This window comes from Podarcis vaucheri (genome assembly GCF_965113315.1).
Source record: "Podarcis vaucheri genome assembly, chromosome: 6".
NCBI classification, from domain to species: domain Eukaryota; kingdom Metazoa; phylum Chordata; class Lepidosauria; order Squamata; family Lacertidae; genus Podarcis; species Podarcis vaucheri.
In genome coordinates this window covers 76,162,930-76,188,454 of record NC_138764.1, presented here as the reverse complement: position 1 = coordinate 76,188,454, position 25,525 = coordinate 76,162,930, and the positions used below count along the sequence as shown (strand labels likewise).

General features: G+C 43.8%; 1 protein-coding gene and 1 long non-coding RNA gene across 8 annotated transcripts in view; one reads left to right on the top strand and one right to left on the bottom strand.

Moving 5' to 3' along the window:
- Positions 1 to 19,998, bottom strand: part of CHD6 (chromodomain helicase DNA binding protein 6) — a 105,016-nt gene extending 85,018 nt beyond the window's left edge. For 4 of the 7 annotated variants that reach the window (XM_082228618.1, XM_082228616.1, XM_082228617.1 and 1 more), the window contains exon 1: positions 19,431 to 19,536. The gene's annotated coding sequence lies outside the window, so the exon portion shown is untranslated. Of the gene's footprint in view, positions 1 to 9,149; positions 9,170 to 18,354; positions 18,648 to 19,430; positions 19,537 to 19,919 lie in introns of those variants that run through there. The other 3 variants (XM_082228613.1, XM_082228614.1, XM_082228615.1) reach the window with 3 other exon arrangements.
- Positions 19,967 to 22,219, top strand: LOC309535537. The gene is made up of 3 exons (XR_014221278.1): positions 19,967 to 20,096; positions 20,347 to 20,474; positions 22,136 to 22,219. It is a non-coding gene; the product is annotated as an uncharacterized lncRNA (long non-coding RNA).
- Positions 22,220 to 25,525: the final 3,306 nt, after the last annotated feature.

Sequence of the window (25,525 nt, the reverse complement as noted above, 5' to 3'; positions counted from 1 at the left end):
ACAAAGGGATCTGAATCAAGCACTGAAACCACAGGGCCAGTTCAGATGGTAAAGGAAGCTAGAGCAGAGCCTTTAAACTGATTTCCACTCCATTTTATCCAGAGTTCTTACATGTATCTTGAATAAGAAGGGGGGGTAGGAGAGGCCCCTTCAAGATGCTGCAGTACCATCCTCAGACGCACCCCTGAAAATATCAACCACCACCATTCCAGAATGCTCTTGTAAAAGCACAGCAGGTCCTCCACCATCAACAGTATTAAAGGCCACCAAAGTTCTAAAGTGATCAGTAGGGTAAAATTACAGTTACTGATTTCAAAGCAAGCATAATCAATCCATCAAGGTTGTAAAATAGCATCTCAATGCCATACCAAGTACAATATCTAAACCAGCAGGAGCTCAAGAAACAAGTGTCTCAAAGTAACAGAGGAAACTCTTTTTAAAGGAACTTGCAAACCAATGGCCACAACTTTTGTTATTCAGTTTAAAAAGTATTTTTTTAACAGAGTATTGAATTTAATCATTTGACATAAATGATTAATTGGTTCTGCCATATTTTAAAATTTTTCCAGCACCTCCGCCACACATTCTCTCCTCATTTAGCAGAAAATATAGACCATTCAAAATTTCTCACTCATTCAGTTCTCTGTAAATTTAGCAGAACAATTTTTGTTACGTAAATTATCTAAGTTTTCTTCAAGGGTGAAAACATGAGGATTGCTCCTCCGGCTATTTGCCATATGGACAATAGTCCTTCATTTCAATAAGAATCACAAGCGAGTTTGCAGCTACCAGATAACTTCTTTTCTCTAAACCACCAATTCTCCAGGCCACTTAATAAACTTTTTTTGTTCTACAAATTGAAGAACACACGTGATTCATATTTTAATATAGTTTTTTTCATTTTGGATGCAATGGATGTGCCTGTTTTGTGAGCAACATTATGTGCAGTAGATCTGTTATAGGGGGTGGGGGTGGGATGTATTTGTGCAGGGCAAATTCCTCTATTGCAGGGGTTAGACTAGATTTTTGGGCAAAAAAAATTTGGGGCAATGGGGTTCTTAGAAATTATTTTAATAACAAAACAAGAATTGTTACCAGCCTCTTTGCCAGCATTACTGGGAATATGGGATGGGCCAAATGAAGACGGTTTGGATAAAGAATTTATTCTATATTTATTGTCAACTGCCAGGATCGTTATTGCAAGCAAATTGAAATATTTAGAGGGATTAAATAAGCATTTATGGTACAGTCAAATGTGGCCCATGCTGCTGCAGAAAAATTAACTCAAAAATTAAGGCACACTAGTGGACAAGCAAAAACAAATTAACTTTCAACAATGTGGCAAGAAATATTTTATACATTAATGATGGCAAAAATGTTAAAATGTTTACTATGAAATATGCTGCTCTTTGGAATTCTTAGTAACTTAGTAACTTTTCAGCTTTAAGTGAGACTATCATAAGACCCTTTTATATACCGGTATATAATACTACTACCCCTGTCCGCACACCAGGAACTGTGAATGAAATGACCCATATTTGCATTTGTGTGTGTGTATTTCAATTTTCATTTTTATTTAATTGCATTGCTTTTCTTTATTCTTGTATGCCACTGAAGTATAGGTTCTTGCTTAAATCATTAAAAAGCTTTTCTTTAAAAAAATGTGTACTACAGATTTTCCACATATTTAAGTATGCAAATGGATATAATATGCAATATACTGAGTTGTATACCGATTCAAAAATAGTTTAATATTTTGGTTACAATCATAGCACCTGGTGCTCTATCATAATGGATATATGTTGGTTTATCGTAACTCTGAACATTGTATGTATAAAACATAACCATAAAATCCAATTTCCTGCTGATCCTTAAGTCAGTACTCTGTTTAAAATTACACACGTTCAGTTCCTGAGTTTCGCTGTTAAACGCAGCGATGCCTTCTACACCTGCACAATAATGTGAAGACAGTTTTCCTTTTATAGCAAAGGCTGTAGCTTTGGTTTGTTCACAACGACATTTTCTGTGCAAACCCTCCCACCCCCAGGCAGTAGCAGAGGAACACAGTGTGAACAATTCGGCAGACTGCACTAGCTGCTCATTCATGGTAACCGGGGTTTCTGGCAGTGTTCACTAACCTAGTACCCTCCAGCTGTTTGGGATGACAACTTGGGCGTGCTGGCTGAGGCTGAGAGGAGTTGAAGTCCAAAACAGCTGAAGGGCACCAGATTGGCAAAGACTGACTTAGAGCAGACTTCTTGCTTGAACACAGCCATTTAAAGCTCAATAACGTATACTTTAATTGAAGAAGAGATCTAGCAGAATACAGTGGTGCCCCGCAAGACGAAATTAATTCATTCCGCAATTTTTGTCGTCTAGCGAATTTTTCGTCTTGCGAAGCACGAAATCCCATAGGAATGCATTGAAAATCAATTAATGCGTTCCTATGGTCAAAAAAAGCCCAAACAAAGCCAAATTTGGTACAACAACAGTTTATTAACTGCTCTTTAAAGTCACACATACTGTAAAGAGCAGTTCAAAAATTTAAGGGAAAATAAATTAACTTTATAAACAAAACATGTCTTTGTTTTTAGTCAAAGAAAAAAAGTCGCGAGACGTTTTCGTCTTGCGAAGCAAGCCCATAGGGGAAATTCGTCTTGCGAGGCAAATCGTGAACGGAAAAAACTTTCGTCTAGCGAGTTTTTTGTATTGCGAGGCATTCGTCTTGCGGGGCACCACTGTATGTGTTTATTACACTTCTAATGCTTTTAAGTAATCAACGTATTTCTTTGAACAGCAACCAATGTACTGTTTGTGCACTGATCGCCCAAATCCCCCCCCCCCGGGAAGGGCAGAGGAGTTTTATTTCCTCTTACTTAAAAGTGAGTTCTATCAACAAATAATTTATACTAAAACTAATTTATGCAAAACTACGGGATAAAGAGGAAGGTATTTTGTGGGAAGCAGTCCAAACAGGCCAGTCACATTCTGTAAAGTAACTTTAAATGTGTCTGAGACTGATGAATCCGTAATCAATGGCTTTGGAAAATCACTAGACTTGTTGCAGACGGGCAGACAAGTCCCATTGGCATTTAGCATTGGGATGGCAAAGTCAAAAAAAGCCAGACGGCTACCAGCTGAATATTCAGCTCCATGAGGACACATGTGAATAAAGACAGGAATGGACTACAGCACTACTGCCGCTACCAGAACTCAGTTAATGCAGTTGAGAACTGAGTTTACTGACCAGCCCTCTGCAAAAGGTGCTGCAGCCTGCAAACAGTGTACAGTGGTGCCTCGCAAGACGAAATTAATTCGTTCCGCAATTCTCTTCGTCTTGCGGGTTTTTCGTCTTGCGATGCACGGTTTCCCATAGGAATGCATTGAAAATCAATTAATGCGTTCCTAGGGAAACCACCTTCAGGCCAGGTCCGGGGACAGTCTGTGGGGCGGCTGGGGCAGCTGTTCCCGCCCCCCCTCCCCCCTTCGGAACATCGTTCCGAAGTGGGGCGGCTGGGGCAGCTGTTCCCGCCCCCCCTCCCCGCTTCGGAACATCGTTCCGAAGTGGGGCGGCTGGGGCAGCTGTTCCCGCCCCCCCTCCCCCCTTCGGAACATCGTTCCGAAGTGGGGCGGCTGGGGCAGCTGTTCCCGCCCCACCTCCCCCCTTCGGAACATCGTTCCGAAGTGGGGCGGCTGGGGCAGCTGTTCCCGCCCCACCTCCCCCCTTCGGAACATCGTTCCGAAGTGGGGCGGCTGGGGCAGCTGTTCCCGCCCCCCCTCCCCCCTTCGGAACATCGTTCCGAAGTGGGGCGGATGGGGCAGCTGTTCCCGCCCCCCTCCCCCCTTCGGAACATCGTTCCGAAGTGGGGCGGCTGGGGCAGATGTTCCCGCCCCCCGCTTCGGAACAGCGTTTTAAAATGCTGGGGGTCGGCAGCGCTTCGCTCCCGACCCCCAGCATTTTAAAATCTCCCCGGGACAGAGACTTCTCTGCTGTCCCTTGGAGATTTTAAAATGCTGGGGGTCGGCAGCGAACGCTTCGCTCCCGCCCGCCAGCATTTTAAGATCGCCCGGGGCAGGCGGGGGGGGGAAGGCAGGCGGGGGGGAGCAAAGACTTTTGCCCCCCGCCGGCCTTCAGAAGAGGTCCTCTTCTGAAGGCCGGCTGTGGGCGAAAGTCTTTGCTCCCGACCGCCAGCATTTCCCTATGGGCTTTCGTCTTGCGATGCAAGCCCATAGGGAAATTCGTCTTGCGAAGCGCCTCCAAAACAGAAAACCCTTTCGTCTTGCGGGTTTTCCGTCTTGCGAGGCATTCGTCTTGCGGGGTACCACTGTATATAATAATCCAGCATGCAGACATTACCTTTGGCTTTAACAGTGCCCTCCAAGGAAGCTCTACAGAGAATCATCAACCCCTATTGCTGCAACAAATTCAAACTAACACTAAAGAAACTAATCTTTGGAACCATAATAACTAGTAGCAGATCTGAAAAAGCTAGTAGTGGTAGTTACTAGCTAGATGCTCTTAGAAAGGGCTGTGACAAATCCATAGGGACAAAAAGCCTGAGGAAGAATTATGAGGAATTTGAGAGCTTGTTTGCTATTTTGTGACATTTGGGTTGGTTTCTAATAATGGTATTGCCCAGCTATAGTTTTTGGAATCATGTAAGATTGTCTCTCATTTTGGAGGTTCCATTTCATTGTTGTGGATTACAGGGACATCATTGGCTATGTGCTGGCAGAACATCATCTGCTGGAGAGCATGAGTGGGATAGGGCTGCTGTCCTTAAGTCCCACTTTTGAATTTCCCATAAGCATCTATTGCTTCAAGGTATTTTATGGGACATGGTCAATAAATGGGATAAAAAATAATAATAAATCAATCTAGCTGTGGGAAAGAGGCGGGTGGAATAGATAGGCCTTTGGTCTGATTGGGCTTTTCTTATGCTCTTACTGCACTACTAGGTGGCTAATATGTTATCATGCCCAATTCCTTTGCCAGCAGCAGCCCTGATTTCCTCAAAAAACAGCTGTTATCAATTTCTCGACCTCAAGCAACTTTTGAGTGTTGAAATTCCAAGTGTACAAACCCTCAAGCAAAAGTGTCCCTTAATCCTATTCGTGAGTTATACATACTTTATCGCCACCAACACCATCTTTTTTTAAAAGAGTAACAATCAAGTTATTTAGCAAATAAAAAAAAAAACAAGTCAGCAACATACACCTACGCTGCAAAGTAGGAAGGCTATTTTTACCTAAAGGGACCCCTGACAATTAAGTCCAGTCGCGAATGACTCTGGGGTCGCGGCGCTCATCTTGCTTTACAGGCCGAGGGAGCCAGCGTTTGTCTACAGACAGTTTTTCTGGGTCATGTGGCCAGCATAACTAAGCCACTTCTGGCGAAAGCAGAGCAGCACACGGAAACACCGTTTACCTTCCCACCGGAGCGGTACCTACTTATCTACCTATCTGCTTTCAAACTGCTAGGTTGGCAGGAGCTGGGACCGAACAACAGGAGCTCACTCCGTCACGGGGATTCAAACCACTGACCTTTCGATCAGCAAGCCCAAGAGGCTCAGTGGTTTAACCCACAGCGCCACCCGCTAGAGGCCCTTAAAATCAAGGCTGCCTCCAAACCTCAAACACCATCAATCTGACAAAACCTATGAGGCAGCATGGAATACGACACTCCTCCAAGTTCAAGGTCACGCATGTAAGATCAGACATGTGTATTTTCCAAGTCTGAGGGTGCAGGACCCATTTTGCTGTAAATGCACACTTTACACCTTGCAAGGCATTCTACTGAATTTAGCACAACTCACGGAAGTGTGAAAAATCAAGCACGTTATTAAGTGTTTGCTTTAAAACCACAATCCTTCAATATATGACAACCTGATCTATATTTATAAAGATTCACCTTGAAATCTCGTTAAAGCTGTTCCTTACTACCGCCTGAGCATCATATAAGAAGGAGGGGAAACAGCCTGCATATAAAAAGTCATTAAAGTTTGATGAGGGCTCATTGAGTCAGCATATTTCTAAACTTTATTCAAGTGACATAATAAATTGCACTAAGCTTAAGGTTTAACACGGGTTGAAATAACGTTAATTTCAAGTAGATTTTTTTTAAGCACTATCGTTTTTCTTCACTGAAAACTACTATTCATGTCTTTTAAAAGAATTATTCAATATTTTATTCACCTTTCAGGTGCACTGCAAAACCATGGGCATAATTCAACAAGAAGGTCTCCTATGTGAGCTCTGTTGCTCTTGCATATCTCCCATTCACTTCAAGGGGGAAAGCACAGGAGATCATTCTCCTGGACTGTGCCCTTTATATTCTGAGAGGCTTAGATATCACAGTCTCCTCTGAGCTCCAAGCACCCATTGAAGCAGGCGGACAGTGGTGGGTCAGCACTTGATTGTCTTGGCATGCAGGAGAAATGCCTAACTCACTGAGGTTTAAGATCCATCAGCTACCCTCACCTGGATTAGACAGCCAATCAAAGCCGTTCCCAGGGTGTGGCCACTGTCACATGCTGACAGTTTGCAGGAGCCACAGGTGAAAGCTGAGTGCAGGGTGGGGAGCAAAGGTGGACAAACTACCCGAGAAAGAGCATGACGTGCCCCCCAGCATAGGTACTACCCCTCCACAAACACCCAAAAAATATATACAGACACAGATCAACACCTCAGTCCTGTAAGAAAGAAGCACTATGACACATTTCATAGGTTACCTTTTAAACACAGCAAACCACAATGTGTTAAGTTTTGCATAGTGTACATCAAGAGTAAAAAAAAGGTAAAGGTACCCCCTGACTGTTAGGTCCAGTCGCGGATGACTCTGGGGTTGCGCGCTCATCTCGCTCTATAGGCCGAGGGAGCCAGTGTTTGTCCGCAGACAGCTTCCGGGTCATGTGGCCAGCATGACTAAGCCACTTCTGGCGAACCAGAGCAGCGCGCGGAAATGCCATTTACCTTCCCGCCGGAGCGGTACCTATTTATCTACTTGCACTTTGACGTGCTTTCAAACTGCTAGGTGGGCAGGAGCTGGGACAAACAACTGGAGCTGACCCCGTTGCGGGGATTCAAACCGCTGACCTTCTGATCGGCAAGCCCTTGGCTCTGTGGTTTAGACCACAGCGCCACCTGTGTCCCACATTAAGAGTAGGGGGCCTTTTTTTCAGCCAAAGGCTACATTCCCTTAGGCAATCTGTTAAGGGTATCCTCAACATCCCTGCATTAGATCATGGGCTCTCCAGTGTTGTTAACAGTCTTTTTGCCTGTCAAAACAAGTTGAATAAGCAGGGCCTAATGGTCCAAGAGAATGTATTGAAGACCCTAATGGTGCAACTGCACAGAAACGTAATATCTAAATAACCTTCTGTTTGTTTGTTTGTTTGTTTGTTTGTGGCTAATGTCACAACCTTCCTAAGACCCCAGGACCACCTACAGGTACAAATACAAAAATTTAAATCACAGTATATATTTTCTATATAATAATATTGTATTAATTTGTTAATTCAAAACAGAACTCTGAAACACACTGATCATACAGAATCTTGTGCAAAAAAGCAAGCTTTCAGCTGGTGCCTAAACCTATACAATGTTGGCACCAGAAGGAGCGCATTCCTCAAGCAAGGAGGCACTGCTGCTATTGTAGCCACATTTTTAAAAATCTGTACACAAAGACGTTTCCAGCTCATTTTGCCTTACAACACAGCAACCACATTTCCAAGCTTTCTCCATCACAATGAGGACCAGAAGCACTTTGCTTCCAAAAGAGGGGCTGGCCTTCACAGGATTCCAGAGATACATAGCACAGAATCTGCAAGTCAGCCATACGTTTCCCAAACGAGGCTTATAGCCCGTAAAAGGAGTGTTTCAGTTCTTTGAAAATCTCTGCCTCACAAACCACACTCACACAGGCACTGTTACTATAACATTAGTGTTACAGACCAAAAGCACAAGATAGAACTGTTCAATTTGGGGGTGCCTGCTTATTCCTTAGAAGACATGCATATAGACTTGTGGTGTTAAGACTGGCCTGTTGCCCTCCCTTCCCTTTCACAGGCCCTTATCTTCCTTCAAACCGCTTCCACGTGGCTGCAGTTGCTACTCGAGTTGAAAAATCAGTGGACCTAAAATCGCCTGCCTACAAACAAATACATTTTCTCCTGTGATTTAAATTAATTGAACTATCTTCCATTAAAACTGTAAGAAGATGCGCTAAAGGTCAAAACAACAAATGCACAGCCCAACTATATACATCCCTGTTGCTGTGGCTGCACAAAGACTGACAGGGCAAACTCCCACCTTTGCAGTAATTCCTAGAAACATTAGACCTAGTACTAACCATCTTATATCATCCATCTGCAATTGCCCAGGGGCTCTTAAGATCTAGCATTAAGAGAACTATGTCCCCTTCCCGATGCACCAGTGCAGGATAGAGATAGCCTTTATCAAGAGGAAAAATGAGACAGGCGCCTCAGATAAAAGAGAGGGAGACAGATATCATCGCCACCAGGAATTTTCTCATGTGCAAGCTCCAATGAAATAAATAGGAACTGCACAGGAGCGTTACTGAGCTGTTGCACAACTCCTGTTCATTGCACAGGAAGTAGCTGCAGAGAAGCCGTTCCTGACGGATTGCATCCTGTGGTAAGCACCTAAGAAGAGCCTGCTGGAAAGGCTAGTGGACCATGCAGTCCAGTATCCTGTTCTCATAGTGGCACAAGAGCACTCTCCTCTCCTGCAGTTTCCAGGTGCTAGAACTCAGAAGCAGACTGCCTCTGACAGTAGAGGAAAACATACATGATCATTAGCATCTGGATTTTCCGCCCCAGGCACCACTGTGTCTTGGGCTTGCTCTGGTTGAGCCCTTGCTAGGCACCTGGAACTATGTGGCCAGTGTCTATAGAAATAGACCAGGCCATTAAAGAAAACTTCAGAGAATTCTTTATTTTTACCAAATTCCCCCGAATATACAACAAAACAAGTTCACTTTCCTTAGAAACACAAGCCCTATATCCACACACATAAAGCAACTCTTGATTTAGGGGATTTAAAAATAAAGCCTATACCCTAAGGTTCAAACTAAAACAGCTGCCACCATCACCCACACAAAGCCTCTCCCCTCCACCATGGCACGGCGCTTGTTTCACAGGTAAGATGCCTTCTAGTACTAGAGCTTGGCTGTGAGTAGGGATGATTATGATTATGATTATGATTATTATGATTATTATTAAACTGTCCTTCATCCAAAGATCCCAGGGCAGTTTACAGTACTAAAAGGGCAATTTACAATATACATTAAAAGATACAGAAATGGTCTAGTAACAATGAAATAATAGAAGTATTTTTGTTGTTTAGCCGTTTAGTCGTGTCCGACTCTTCGTGACCCCATGGACCAGAGCATGCCAGGCAGTTCTGTCTTCTGTTAATAGAAGTATTAACAACACACAAAAGTGAAAATGTATTAGAGCTCTCAAAGCTCTTGCTTAAAATATACAAGGCACAGGTGGGAGAATGATAAGAGAATGAGAATAACTATCAAGGGTTAATTGACTTTCAGTTGTGTTATAATGCTTTTTCTCTGCAGATTTAAACCCACTGGCATTTAGGGCTATCTAGGGCTGACATAGTCATATAGAAATCCTACTAAGGCTAAATATGAAATTTCAGTAAAGTTTACATTGCAGTCAGCATGCTTGGGAACTTGGTCAATTGTTACATATTTTGCAAGCGTTCAAGGCATGGGTGACTGCTGACTTGCACGCCATTTTCAGCCCCAGAAGGGGGCAGAACAGGGCAGGGTGGGCTTATGCATGCCCCGCCAACACATAGTATGACCCGAAATGCAACACCTGCGCAAATGGGGAGTTGCCTGTATTGGAATTTGCTACTCAAACATTTTGTGAAGAGTTTGATGCTCTTGAGGTCAGTGTTGTGATGCCCTTGAAAGATGCCCAGCTGTGCTAATCTATAGGCTAAAGGAGTAAAGAGAAAGGAGAATCTATAGCAGGCCAGTCTGGAGGCTAGCGGGGGGGGGGGGTCCATCAGATGATGACCTTGCTTTTTTCTCAAAAATAGTTGCAGACCACTGAGTTTAAACTGTCAGACAGATACTTAATAATTACATATATTCATGTAAGAGGATAGGGGTTTATTCTCCTCACCAGTATGCCCCATTTGCTTTAAAAAGCAGAGCTCCCCACCCCAGTTTATACACAACAGAGGCAGACCCAAGTTTCAGCAAATACTGCCATCACATGTAGTTTGTGTCTCAGAGGTCATACAAGGCACAGATGCCCCAGGCTTATGGTTTCTGCAGCTGTTCTTAAAAAGAAGTTCACATTCTCAAGCAACCTTCCTGACAAAAAAGAGAACTGGCCAAAGAAAATAAATTTGCTTTGCATAATCCACCTGTACAACTTTACAATGCCTCTGAAGACATAAAGGGAAAATACTGTCAGAAATATTATTGGCATACCTTTTGACAAATCAAAATTATTAAAAACTAACAATACTGAAGCAGGAAACTCAGGTCTTTGTTATAAAAGTAAAGCAACTTGTAGCATGTAAAGATTCGCGTTTTTGGTTATGCATGGAGTGAGACAAGCCGTGAGTCTAGGTTCGGAAAGAACGCTAAACCAAAGAAAGGCTTAGTTCTAGGCTAAGGAATTAAAGGAGGAGCTGAGCAGTAGCTATTTTCCCTGTGAGTATCCACATGATAGTGCAATTGCTAACGTAGTAGAAAAATCAGCTAGAGAACTAGTACGGCCTAAAGCAAACAGAGGAAGCACAAAGGCAGCCTTTTAATAAATGGCTTACACCAGAGTCAGACTTCATTTATCACATTTGTATTCCATCCTTCCTCCTAACAGCTCCGGGTACATGGCGTTATCTCATTCTTTCCTAATATCAGCCCTGAGAGGAAGTCTGGGACTGGCCCAAGGCCACCAACTTAGTGGTCAAGGAAGAATATGAAATCAAATTCAAGTCTATTCTTCCATCCAGCATACGACTTGGGCTCTTCAGTCAGTACAGCGTGATCTGGGAAAAAGCTAGTCATCATTATCAGCTACGTGCAGCAAGAATGCCTAATAACAGGAGAGAAAGAGTAAAATAAAATTTGCAGAATACAGATGAGAGAGGAAACTGTTTCCAACACAAACATTCAATAACCATTGTCACAGTACTTTCCAGGTAGTATTCTGGTCCACAGCATGATGAAATAGAGTACAGTGGTACCTCTGGTTATAAACTTAATTCGTTCCAGAGGTCTGTTCTTAACCTGAAACCGTTCTTAATCTGAGGTACCACTTTAGCTAATGGGGTCTCCTGCTGCCGCCGGCGCGCAATTTCTGTTCTCATCCTGGGGCAAAGTTCTTAACCCGAGGTACTACTTCCAGGTTAGTGGAGTATGTAAACTGAAGTGTTTGTAACCCGAGGTACCACTGTACAGCTGTACCCCACTAAACCATGCAAAGCCTAGCTGCACATTGCATGATGGGAAAACAAAAACACATTGTAAAAATGTTTGCTCAATTTATGATGCCACACTAGTTAATATTTACCACAGAGCCCTAAAAGCAGTCAGTCACATTCTTCAGCACCTTTTAAAATGTGACTTTCATCTTACATGTAAGTATTTTCTTGAACCACACACTTCTATAATATCTGGCTTGATTATTTTAGTTTAATGTTTACTACTGTATCATTTTTGTGTATGGCACCTAAAGTACTTTTGACAGATGGTTGGGATGTAAATTACGAAAATAAACAAATAGGGGGGAACTTGCAAGCCGTACATATTCATCTGTTCTTGCTGTGCATAGATGCGCTGGAAAGCCACAACTGAATGGTGCCTCTTAGGGCATGGTACACCAAATGTGCATCTGCAGACATCACATGCACCTAACGTATGGTTTTCCTCCTTTTCCCCATATATTTAGCACTCACATGACTGAGAATGTGTGTTTTTGTGTGTCTGTTTCAGTCAATAGCCAGTAGAGAATGAATGTATATGAAGTGTCTGAATACTTTAAAATGCTATTATTATGATTATGTTAGTACTATGATATGTGAAAGAAGACTATCACCTTTGAAGTGGCTCTTAGAAAGCAACTATTGGTGATTTTCTTTCGCTTTGATACAAATAGTTGAAGAAGAAATAGCACACATTTCAGGATGTTTGAATGTAAACAAGAGAAACACTAAATCAACCTTACCCTCTTAGTTTTGATTTTCTGAAACACATTTTTATTCTTTTTTGACATCAGCAATTCATGTGTGCACCAGTGCTGAGATTTATAGTATAATACTATGCATCTTTACTTGAAATTCAACTATGTTTAATAGGGCCCTAGTAATTGTTCATAGGATGGGCAGATCACATCACAAACCAGTACCTGTCTATATCATTATTGTAATAAATTTATTGCTCTCTGTTCCACTAAAATAAGTTCACAAAGCAGCAAATTTCACATACAGCAAAAATGTAAATAGAAGCAATCCGTAACAATTGAAATACAAATGAAACCGAAAAGACAAAAACAAATTGCATCAAGATAATCACTTAATAGCCAGGAAAAATCTTTCTATAGCAACATTGTCCCAGGCCTGGCAGCAGAATGAAAGCAAAGAAGCGGTTTGATAGATATTTCTCAGAAGAGAATTCCAGAAGATAGTAGCCAATTATTAGTCCTAGTCAGAAAAGATGTGTTGAAATTAATGGGCATGACTAATTCAGGTCCTTTAATTTTAACAGGTCTACTCTGAGTACAACTCAGTAGAACCCAAAGATTGAGTACAGTACAGAAGAGTCCTTTTTCAGTTGACCTAGCCAATGAACCCACAGTACTTCTGTTCCAAGCCTTTGATTGGTCCACTGGGAAGAAATTCTTCCTGTGCATTTCTGTATAAGCCAAAAAGCCCTTCCAATAGGTAATACATCTACTACAACAAAGGTTATTATTTATATACCGCCCATCTGCCCCAGCCACTCTGGGAAGCTCCCAACAAAATATTAAAAACATCAAATGAACATAGTACAGTGGTAAAAGGTAAAGGTAAAGGTACCCCTGCCCGTACGGGCCAGTCGTGTCCGACTCTAGGGTTGTGCGCTCATCTCACTTAAGAGGCCGGGAGCCAGCGCTGTCCGAAGACACTTCCGGGTCACGTGGCCAGCGTGACGAAGCTGCTCTGGTGAGCCAGCACCAGCGCAGTGCACGGAAACGCCGTTTACCTTCCCGCTATAAAGCGGTACCTATTTATCTACTTGCACTTAGGGGTGCTTTCGAACTGCTAGGTGGGCAGGAGCTGGGACCGAACGACGGGAAGTCACCCCGCCGCGGGGATTCGAACCACCGACCATACGGTCGGCAAGTCCTAGGCACTGAGGTTTTACCCACAGCGCCACCCGCGTCCCTTTAGTACAGTGGTACCTCGGGTTAAGTACTTAATTCATTCCGGAGGTCTGTTCTTAACCTGAAACTGTTCTTAACCTGAAGCACCACTTTAGCTAATGGGGCCTCCTGCTGCTGCCATGCCGCCGCTGCACAATTTCTGTTCTCATCCTGAAGCAAAGTTCTTGACCCGAGGTACAGTGGTGCCTCGCAAGACGAAATTAATCCGTTCCGCGAGCCTCTTCGTCTAGCGGTTTTTTCGTCTTGCGAAGCAACCCTATTAGCGGCTTAGCGGATTAGCGCTATTAGCGGTTTAGCGGCTATTAAAGGCTTAGCAGCTATTAAAGGCTTAGTGGCTATTAAAGGCTTAGCGGATTAGCGGCTAAAAGGCTATTAGCGGCTTAGCGGCTTAGAAAAAGGGTGGCAAAAAAAATCGGAACACTTGCAAGACGTTTTCGTCTTGCAAAGCAAGCCCATAGGGAAAATCGTCTTGCAAAGCAGCTCAAAAACGGAAAACCCTTTCGTCTTGCGAGTTTTTCGTCTTGCGAGGCATTCGTCTTGTGGGGCACCACTGTACTATTTCTGGGTTAGTGGAGTCTGTAACCTGAAGTGTCTGTAACCCAAAGCATATGTAACCCGAGGTACCACTGTATGCATGCGCATTCAACTGCCTCCCTAAAGGTAACCACGTCACCCAGGAAATGGCAGTCGCAGTCTGGAAAGGTCCCGTCCTGGTTGACATGGAAAAGCTGTTTTCAACAAAGCCCAGTGACGGAAGCACGCAGCTGTGTTGAGGCAGCATTGGGTGTTGAAATTTTGAGCCCAGGGCAACTGCTCCTGTGCCCCCACCCCCACGCTACACCATTGGCCTGAATTCCAAAGGGAGACCTCGCAGAACCAGGTGGTAAGATGTTTCCTGCATGATATTGGTGGCAGGGAGGAAAGTATGTTTGAATTGTTCTCAAAGAAGCTACCAAACCATCCAGCTCATCACTGCGGCCTATCCTAGCCACCAGGAGCTCTCCAAAATCATAGAATCGTACAGTTGGAAGGGACCCCAAGGATCATCAAATCCAACCCCCTGAAATGCAGCTGTCCCATAGGGGGATCGAACCTGCAATCTTGGCATGATCTGCACTATACTGTGACCAACTGAGCAATCCATGGTCCCAGACAAGAGTTTTTTTGTTTTTTGTTTTTGCTTAGTGGGGAAGAATTCAAACATGTTCTCTTCCTACTTGTAGCTTGAAGTAATACTGCCCAGGAAAAGAATTACCACTTGATATTTACTGGTGTGACTAGCATACCCAAAAAACAGTGCATCTTTATTTTTTTGCTGTACTGCATGCTCTGCTTCCTTTACTTCTTTACACACGTAAAGGTAAAGGGACCCCTGACTATTAGGTCCAGTCGTGACCGACTCTGGGGTTGTGGCGCTCATCTCGCTTTATTGGCCAAGAGAGCCGGCGTACAGCTTCCGGGTCATGTGGCCAGCATGACTAAGCTGCTTCTGGCGAACCAGAGCAGCACACAGAAATGCCATTTACCTTCCCGCCAGAGCGGTACCTATTTATCTACTTGCACTTTGATGTGCTTTCGAACTGCTAGGTTGGCAGGAGCTGGGACCCAGCAACGGGAGCTCACCCTGTCGCAGGGATTCGAACTGCTGACCTTCTGATCAGCAAGTCCTAGGCTCTATGGTTTAACCCACAGGTACCTGGCACCAAATCCAGGACCATTTTTGCTGCTGCTTGTCCTTCTGATAAGTTTTTTTGCTTGATAATTTTTATCTCCCAAGCATACAGTATGTTAATTTGATGAAACATTTATTTGTCGCCTTCTTTTTTAAAAAAAACCTTTTAGAAAAAAAACCCCTTTGAACTACTCTTGAACGGATTACGGGAGTAACTCTGCAATTGACATGACTGTCAGAAAGGTGAGCCAATCAGCAGTCTCCGCAGCCAGATTATCATGGAAAGAGAAACAATTGGTTGTTCCCACCTGAGGAATGCTAACTTACACACACACACACACACACACACGGCAACTGTGGGTGCACACCTTATGCAGCTTTCAACAAGAGATTTCAACCTATCCTGACAAAATCTCCTGTTACCTACAAAAGCTCAAGCCTATTTCCATATCCGCCTCTTTGAATGAAAGTCTACTGCCTCTAATCTCCTCCATCATTTTATTAATGATTTCTCTTCTTGCATTTGGCTCTCGTTTCTACCACCAAGCTTTGCAAATGCTAAAGAAAATGAAGAGATGCATAATTGTAATGATACCAGCTTCATTAGCAAAGATACATGAATTGTAGTTTTTATTTTGTAAATTTGTTTTTTGTGTGGATTCCAGTTTAATTAATTAAACTGGAATCCACACAATTAATTAATTAATTAAACTGGAATCCACACGAAACACAAATTTACAAAATAAAAACTAAAATTCATGTATCTTTGCTAATGAAGGATGAGTATGAAAGTAGTTTTACTTTCCAAGGAAAATGTTCAGCGGGTGGGATGGACAAATACAAATAAATTAAGTTTTGTAGCAAAGTCTCAGACCCCCGTGCTTTCAAGACATCAGAGAGGAAACATCCCAAAGAGATTTATTGATTTCATCAAAGGTCCCACCAGGGATTGCAGAGACAATCTCTCACCAGGGAATACAAGGAACAGGTTGTTCAATTCTTGTTTGGTCCCAAGAGACACGACATCTCAGCCTCTCCCAATACTAAGGTGCAACTTTGAACAATATTACTGAAATTTCTCATTAGGACTGCTCAAAACAACTTAGCAGTACCACTGTTCCGCCTTGGAACTTTATGCAGAATGACAGGATAATACATGTATTATTAAAATATACAGGCAACACCTTTCAGTAAATGACAGCTGTAATTCTATGCATCACTTACATACTATGAGTAAACCCAACTGAACGAAGTGTGACTTATTTCAAAGAAAACAAGAACAGGACAGTCATTTTACTAAAATATGGTGTTCCAAACTAACAGCAGTCGACAAGTACACGTTACTTTTTTTAAAAAAAGAGGGACCTCTTTTTCAAGTTAAGTCAAGAAGTGTGTATCACTGACACAACAATCCTGCACATTTCTCTTGCAGCATCAGGATAATATCCCTGCAATGCTACCAAAGCATTGCAGTAACAAGGATACAATGGAGAAGCAGGCCATGATTCTTCAACCCAAGAACATGTTTTTGGCTCAGCTAAAACCTAGTTCTCACTAGATGTGGTAAATCTGTGTCTGGGCTATAACTGCTTTAGATGGGTGAGGAGCTGCTCATCACTGAATGGTTCATACCACAACCAACAAGATCCCCAGGCATGCACATCCAGATGGTGGAGACATCAGGCACTATCCTGGCACCCAGGCATCTTCACTTGGTCGCAAGTGGTCAAAAGCCAGGTGCAAAATGCGCCTGGCAACTGCCTAATTTCGAACACTGCCAACAACAACAACAAAACCCTTTCTCCACATAGAAAAGCTGATGTCAAAGGGTCTCCCAGTTCTAGCTTTGTCAAGACATGGGTTCACAACCACAGTGAGAAATATGCCTAAGTCTAGGGATCAAACTAATAAATTTGAAAAATCTATGCAGGCTAGCAAATACTTACTTATTTACTGTTTTCATTTATTACACATTTATTTCATATTTCCTCCAGGGAGCTCAGAGAAGCATACATTCCTCACATTTCATCTTTACAACCATGGTGCAATGTAGCCAAAGCTGAGAGGCTCTGACTGATCCAGTCCATCAATCACATTGACAGTAGACTGGGTCTCAGAACATCTAACCCTGCTTTCAAGAGTAGCATCGCAAATATCAAATGCCTCACCAGTCTCAGACGTTCCCAACTTTATTTAAAGTTTCGAGCAATTATCATAAAGGCAAGTCAATACAGAGAAAACGCTTGGTATATTATAAAAAATGGTTTCACCAGCCAGCAACAACGTATGATTTATTCCCCCCCCCTTTTTTTTACATTCTGTTTGGGAGTGTGTGGGTTTCCCTTTGACTTCTTATAGCATTTAGACCGAGAAGCTTATTGATCAATACGAAGAAATCCATTCCGATTACCAGTAAAAAGTCATTGGTACAAGACATAAAGAATTCCCCCAAGAAGTGATCAAAATGATGAGGATTAAGGCTGCGTAATGAGACTACAAGTTCACAGGGAGACAGCGACAACAGAGTGAATGAGAAGTGACTCTAATGTGACTTGCCATGCCTCTTCTATTGCGACTACCACTGCAAAGTCACAAAAGATCTGTGTCTGCTCTGCACACAGCAAAAGAGAAGGAACAGATCAGCTGGCAGCAACGATAGTTGCCACTTTTACAGCACAGAAAGCCTTGCTCACTAATTGCTTTCATTAGCAGATTTCATTTGTGTTTTCTATTCCACTTCAGGGTTAGAAGATGCCCTTGCTTGCCCTAGGTCAAGAAGCTGTGGGTGATGATATTCCAGATTTGAAATTAATGAGTTGTTTTGCTGGTTGCAGTGTTAGGAGACTGGCAATGAATTGACATTTTGCTACAATAGTGTGGGAAGTACAAAAATGTCATCAAAATCACAGCTTGTATAGTATCAGTCTAACGAATGCCAGTATACCACAGCAGAGATGCTTCTTATCTGCGGTGTTTCTTACCACGTACTGGTAGCAGACCAGGTCTATAACCATTCTTTAGTATGTAAACTTCATACTCCATGTGGAATCCCAGGTTATTGGAAAACACTTCTCTCAATGATAAGTCCCATTTCAGTATGCATCACCCTGTACTACACGTACACTTTTTAAGTCACTAGTCCACAGGGACAGTGTACACAGTTTGCAGGTTTCAAGTCTCCCCCTCCAAGACAGACACACAAACACACAGCCATGCAGGCTTGCTGTGTACCATTTTTGTAAACTCTGGAATGCTTACCGAACACGTCTCCTAGCTCAAAACATACAGCGCTGTGGCGGTCACAAAATCAAACAAGATGGGGAGTTGCTCTTTCACCCTGGGAATTCAGGGCCTCCCGATTTGCTTTTTAATCTGCAAATATTTACAAGCCCTCTACAAAACATCACTACCTTCCCGGCGGCATAATTCGGAAGGTGGCAGGCAACACGGACTCAAAACAATGAAAGGAGGAGTAGAGAGAGATGGATTGAGTTTCCAACTCTCCTCCGATGCTAATCTCTCCCTAGCCCCGGAATTGCACCAAACTTGGTCATGGTTGCAGGAATGCACATGACTCATGGCCGTATTGTGGATGGATCTGCAAAAGAGGCAGGTGGGCTGGAACTGTGCGTTGTGTGTGTGCGCGCGCGTTTCTGTGCGTGAGCGCCTCGGAGGGAGGGCTGGGGGGGGGAGAGAGAAAGCAAACTGCAGTGCGTGGGACTAGACCCAAGGGGAGTCGCAGCTGGGGTTGGACGGCGCATCCTCCCGATCGCCACCCATGCAAAACAGTGGGCAGGCGCAGAGAACTTCTGGGGGTGAGAGGGTCAGCGGCGGCAGCCCCACAGCCTGCCTGCACACAGGGGGAGAGGGAGGAGCTGCAGATCATCTTCCCTCCCTCCCCCATCCCCCGCTTGCTCTCCTCCCCGAGCCTTGCGCTTTAAGGGGGAAGGTTTGCGCTGCAAGGGGAACCTGCGGGGCATCCCTGCTCGGCTCCACATGGGCATCCTCTCCCTCCTTGCAACTCTGCGCAAGGGCACCATCACACGCAGCACCCCCTCCCCCGGCGCCCAGCTCTGCTTCCCAAGGACAGAGCCTCACCAACGCCATGACAGTGTCTGAGAGGAGAAACTAAGCGCTTGCAAGACCCCCCTCCCTCCCCGCCCGCCGGCCGAGCCCGGGCCGCCTGACCAGCCGCCGGCTCCTTGGCCCCTGCCGCCTGCCCTGCCCGGCGAGCGCAGAGTTCATTCATAGGCTGGCCCCGGGCCGCCTTGCGCACCCCGCGCACCCCTCACTCGCGCACGGCGCGCCAATAAAAAGTTCAGAGCCCAACTTACCTAAAATGGCTCCTGCAGCAGCCAAAATACAAACAGCTATTATTTGGTGAAGTTTAGCCCAGACACCCTGCAAGGACAGCCTAGCCTGGCCCCGGCACGCCCCCGCGCTACAGCCACTGGCCACCCGCAGCCCCCCGGCGCCTGCCATTGGAGAGGCGGCCCGTCAGCCAAGCGCAGCCCGCTCCAAGCTTGGCTGCAGCGCGCTTATTGCTAGCTCCATTGTGCTCCTATTTGCATTGATGTGATCGCTGCCGGGATTGGCTGTGGCGAGGACCAAGCATTCCCCCCCCCCCGGCACCCTCCCCGCAATTCCTTTTGCCTCCCGGATCTGCAGCCCCGGTCCTTCACTGCCCTGCCTCCCGCCCCCTTCCAGCTCTCCAGCTCGGTTGCCCAACGCAACTGTAGCTGCAACTTTCCAAAGGCTAGCAGAGGAGAGAAGGATTTCGCCCCCCACTCCCGTATCCTCCAATCAAGGGTTTTTTTACTTACTTCAGCCAGCATTAAAAGCGGAGGAGAAGAAGGGAGGGGAGGAGAAGCGGGGGAGAACCTCTCCCCCTTTGCATTCCACGTCTTTGCTCGCTTTTCATGTCCCGGATGTGAGATTTCCTGCATTTAAAGCACAGTGTCTGGAGGTGGAAAGTGCAACCTCCGAGCAGGACGATGCAGGTCTTTTTTTGTCGCTTGTGGGAAGGAGAAATGGGCACAATACTGGGGTGAGGGGAAGGATGCCAACTTTCCTTGTTCTAAGAGATGTGGGGTAGCGCCAATCTAGACGAGCTATTCCTTAGCGTAGCTTTCCTCTCCTCCCCCTCAAAAAAAAAATCTGTTGAGTAATGGCTGCAGTGGGAGTTAATCAAACACATTCTGAAGACCTTTCTTTTGCTAACTGGTTTTAATGTTATTTTATTGGTTCCAGGCTAATGTGCGCAGTTGATCTGCCGGTTGAATGGTGCACCTATGGAACATTCCCGGAAAAGAAACATTGAAATAAGACCTCTTGCCTTCTGCCAGTTGTGTTATTTTCTTTCCCCCATATGTAGGCTGGTGAGTAGGGTGTTACTCTTTGGAAAATATGAGCAAGCTGATACAGCATGAGCAGAGTAGATCCTTGCCAAACATCTGTACGCCGATTCAGTCATGGAATTACTTCACAATGTGCCTAGTGCCCAAATTCACCCACATTTACCACAAGGACAGCTCAGTGCAGCTTTGTTGTGGCATAGCAGAAGTGGATGGACTTAGCAGATGAGGGGCATGGCACAAAGCAATCACACCAAGTGCTTCCCCATATGCTAAACTTGGTGGCAGGGCCCAAGTTTTGCATGAACTAAGTTTCTGGTTCAATTTCCGATACTTGCTTAAGGTGCTGCTGCCTATTTTGGATGACCCAGCTGTAGAAGGAATGGATTGCTGCAGTTCTAATAGAGATACAGCAAATGTATAGCCTATATAGATGAACATATATGGCTCGCCAGGCCCAGCCTCCTGTTCTCACAATGGCCAGCCAGATGCCTGTGGGAAGCCCAAGCATGACCTGAACGCAACAACATCCTACCAGCATTCAGAGCTGCTTTGCTAGAATAGATGGTCAGAAGCTGACTCACCATACTATGCAGATGAGGAGAATGGTCAGTCAGGGACACAATACTGTAATGTGATTCCCCGTCCTATCTTATATGGACAAGTCACCTTAAACCACCAATATTCCAAAATCTCTCCTTTTGGAGAGATGCATTATTCTGAGGGTCAAAGGAATGGGTAAGATATGAGGTGTTTAGACAAGTTGTATAAAGACAGTGAAGGGTTCAATATAAGAAGCTGCCTTACACCAAGTCAGAACATTGGTCCATCTAGATCAGTATATTCTACACTGACTGGAAGTGGCTCCTCAGGGTTTTGGATGGTTTTTTTCACTCTTACTGAAGATTCTGGGGACTGAACCAGGGAGCTGTATGCAAAGCAGTTTCCCTGCTACTAAGCTAGAAGCCCTTCCCCAGTATGAATATGTTACACAGTATGCCTATGGATACATACACCGAAAAAGGACGTTCTAGGTGAGAAGTTGATTTCTTGCTGCAAAATTAAATACAAATTATATTTTTTTAAAAAACAACAACTCTGTAAGACCTCCAACTGGAGTACCACTATCATCTGGGAGTAGATGATCATACCCATGCTAACTAGGGAGTTGCCCACTTATCTGGTCAAGCTGGTCCTTCTGCACAGATCCGTTCAACCAACATTCTGAATATGTCCATTTGGTCATATAAATCAGTCCTCAATCAAAGTAAGAATAGACCAAAGTACCAAACAAAGCTGCAACTTTTCCAAAGTCATAGAAGCATGCTGTTACCCACATGGGAAATAAATATGTCTGCTACGCTGATAGAAACTGTAGTAAGGAAATCTCAAAATACTAAAGTTTGCAAACATTTGACTAAAATGTCATAGTTCCGTGTTAGAAGTTAAGTTTTCTAGTTTACATCTTCAGACTTCCATTTTCTCAGTTACTTCTATGAGGTAAGCCGAGGAATTGGTATATTGCAATAGATTCCTTTTCCCGCCATTTACAGCTGTTGTCATCAAGAAGGTACACTGCACTACTTATTTCTAAACACATTCTGTTCTGTACTTCCATTTGCCTGTTATAGTTCTTCTAAATCCATCTTCATATTATCACACTTATTTCCTTTACTTTCTCTCAGTTCTTGTTCTGGACAGATTTACCAAGCATGTCATCTTCCTTATTTCTCCAGACATTGTACTCAAATTTCCGAAATAAATGATGAACTGAGTTACAAAATACTTTGTCCTGCAATTGTTCTCATCTAATGCCTTCCTTCACTATCTCCTGCACATTCATTTTATAATATGAATTTTACTGATTTTTTTTAAACATATGGCACCTTACATCCTTTATCAGTTGCAATGCACAATCATACCTGGGTTCAAATAAGGAAAGTTTCATATATTTTCTGCATGTTAAAGAAACACTGTGCTTCCACTGTAGAAACCCAAGCTATTGTTTACGTGGCCTATATCGTTTACTCTTTCTATTCTTAGGTAAAGGTAAAGGGACCCCTGACCAGTCCGGTCCAGTTAGGTCCAGTCGTGACCGACTCTGGGGTTGCGGAGCTCATCTCACTTTATTGGCCGAGGGAGCCAGCGTACAGCTTCTGGGTCATGTGCCCAGCATGACTAAGCCGCTTCTGGCGAACCAGAGCAGCACACGGAAACGCCGTTTACCTTCCCACCAGAGCGGTACCTATTTATCCACTTGCACTTTGATATGCTTTCGAACTGCTAGGTTGGCAGGAACAGGGACCGAGCAACGGGAGCTCACCCTGTCGCGGGGATTTGAACTGCCAACCTTCTGATCGGCAAGTCCTAGGCTCTGATTGGCAACCTTCTGATCGGCAAGTCCTAGGTGGCCCACAGCGCCACCCATGTCCCTTTTTCTGTTTTTAGAGATCCCATCAAAAATGGTAACTGGTTCCGTTCTTAGAAGATCACTGGAGCAAATAATATCATGGTCATGTAAAGAAGACGACATAATTTTGGAAGTCAGCTTTACAAAAGGCACCATGCTAGATCTTTCATTTAAGTATTAAAAAATTCCAGGGGATGAAATCCAAGTGCTGCTGTCCGTGTGCTGATAAATAGGAAATGAGGTGAAACTGTAGATCAAAAGAAACCAGTAACATTTGTTTTACATTCTGCTGCTTTTGTAACATCTTTGACGCTAGCATCTGAGTAACTAGAAGAAGTGTCTAAATGTCTGCTTCACAAGTATTGTTCAGATCTTTCGGAGAATTTTCCTTATCAAATGCTGCATCTGAGATACAGATATAGATACAGATATAGATATGCCTACTTTTGGGAAAGCTTGTGATCCACCCCCTGCCCCTTCCCAGTATCTTATTATATAAGATTTATAAAAATACAACAGCTACTGGTTTTTTAATGAAGTGTCCATAGCCCTGTGGATTTTTTGCACACTGCCAGTGACTCTGGCAGAACCTGAATAACGTTTCAGCAAACTAGCATTCAACAAAAACTGCATCCCTTATACTATGGGCAAGAACAGTTAAGCCACCTAGCTAGTTTGTCTATTGAGTGTCAACTTGGAAGAGATTTGGAGAAATTATACATGCTTTTGCAATGAAAAAGACCAGAAAAATAAAAGTTTTAAGTTAACTGGTTTATTTATCAAATGTGTGCAGTAATGTTCTTACGTACACTAGTATGAAAGCAGAATGCAACAGACTACTGATGGAAGCACATTGCCATTAACATGTGACACGATTGTAAAAATAATCTGCACTGGCTGCCCATCTACCACCAAGCCAGGTTCAATGTTCTTGTATTAATTTACAAAGCCCTGAACAACTGAGGTCCAGGGACTACCTGGACCCTTATATTCCAGCTCAGTCACTGAGATCATCTGTTAGGAGCATCACTGGTTGTCCCCCAAGTTCGCAAAGCTCATGGGACTTCAACCTGAAACCAAGCCTTTCGTGTCATTGAACTAGTCAAGTAGGGTGCACTTCAACTAGCAAATTAGCAGGTGTATTCTGTATTAGCCCTTAAAAGTTTGCTGCAAACATTTCTGTAATAGTTAGCTGGTGATCTGTTTTAAATTTTAATGTATTTTTATTGTGGTCCTATAATGGTTGTAAACTTTTTTTAAAAATGAAATAACAGTACACAAATATTTTTATAAAATAAAGATAACATCAACAGGGTAATACTTTTATTAGGAGCAACAACAACAAAGTTACAAAATAAAAATCTTTATAAAACTCTTCTTCAAGCTGAACAGTATATGAAACAAAAATAGTGAATGATTAGTTTTTTCAGGTGGATGGTAGAAAAGTCCCAGAGTGGGCCATGGAGAAATTTCAGAAACAATGGAAATGTGGTTTTCAGATGAAAATGAAAATATTTATTTCATTACTCATGAGATTGTAAGTGTAGGATGGGACAGGGGTCTGCATTACAAGTTTGTACTGGGGCCCACCAAAATGATGCTTGAGCTCTGTGTTCCATCTCAAGGGAATGAAATATAAAGCTATATTTGACAGCTGCCCCCATAAACCATGTAAACTGTCTAGAGATTTGTCAAAGTTTGAGCCTCAGTATTTTCCCAAATCTACTATAAATCTTGGTACATCAATGTACCTAACCAATTTTTGCATAGTGATTCCAAAGATCAGGAATAAGAAGAGAAGAGTTTGGATTTGATGTCCCGCTTTATCACTACCCGAAGGAGTCTCAAAGTGGCTAACATTCTCCTTTCCCTTCCTCCCCCACAACAAACACTCTGTGAGGTGAGTGGGGCTGAGGGACTTCAGAGAAGTGTGACTAGCCCAAGGTCACCCAGCAACTGCATGTGGAGGAGCAGAGACACGAACCTGGTCCCCCAGATTATGAGTCTACTGCTCTTAACCACTACACCACACTGGCTCACTGGTTTTTGTCTATGTTTAGATACAACTAGATGCCATTTTGAATCAAAATGGAGTCTAAACTTTTAAAACTCCAAATCCTATCAGCTCTAGTTATCATGGCCAATGGTCAGGAATGATTAGAGTCATAGTACAACCACATCTGAGGGACGTGGGTGGTGCTGTGGTCTAAACCACAGAGCCTAGGGCTTGCCGATCAGAAGGTCGGCGGTTCAAATCCCCGTGATGGGGTGAGCTCCCGTTGCTCGGTCCCTGCTCCTGCCCACTGCCCACCTAGCAGTTCGAATGCACTTCAAAGTGCAAGTAGACAAATAGGTACTGCTCCGGCGGGAAGGTAAATGGCGTTTCCGTGCACTGCTCTGGTTCGCCAGAAGCGGCTTAGTCATGCTGGCTGTACGTCGGCCAATAAAGCAAGATGAGCGCCGCAACCCCAGAGTCGGTCACGACTGGACTTAATGGTCAGGGGTCCCTTTACCTTTACAACCACATCTAGAGAGCCACAAGTTAGCCTCCCACTCTTCCTGCTGTTATTACAGTAGTTGTGAAGTTGAACAAAACAGAATTTCTGAACAGCTGCAGCTGCTTATGAAGAGACGAGAAAATCTGTATCTACTGTAATGCTCCCTT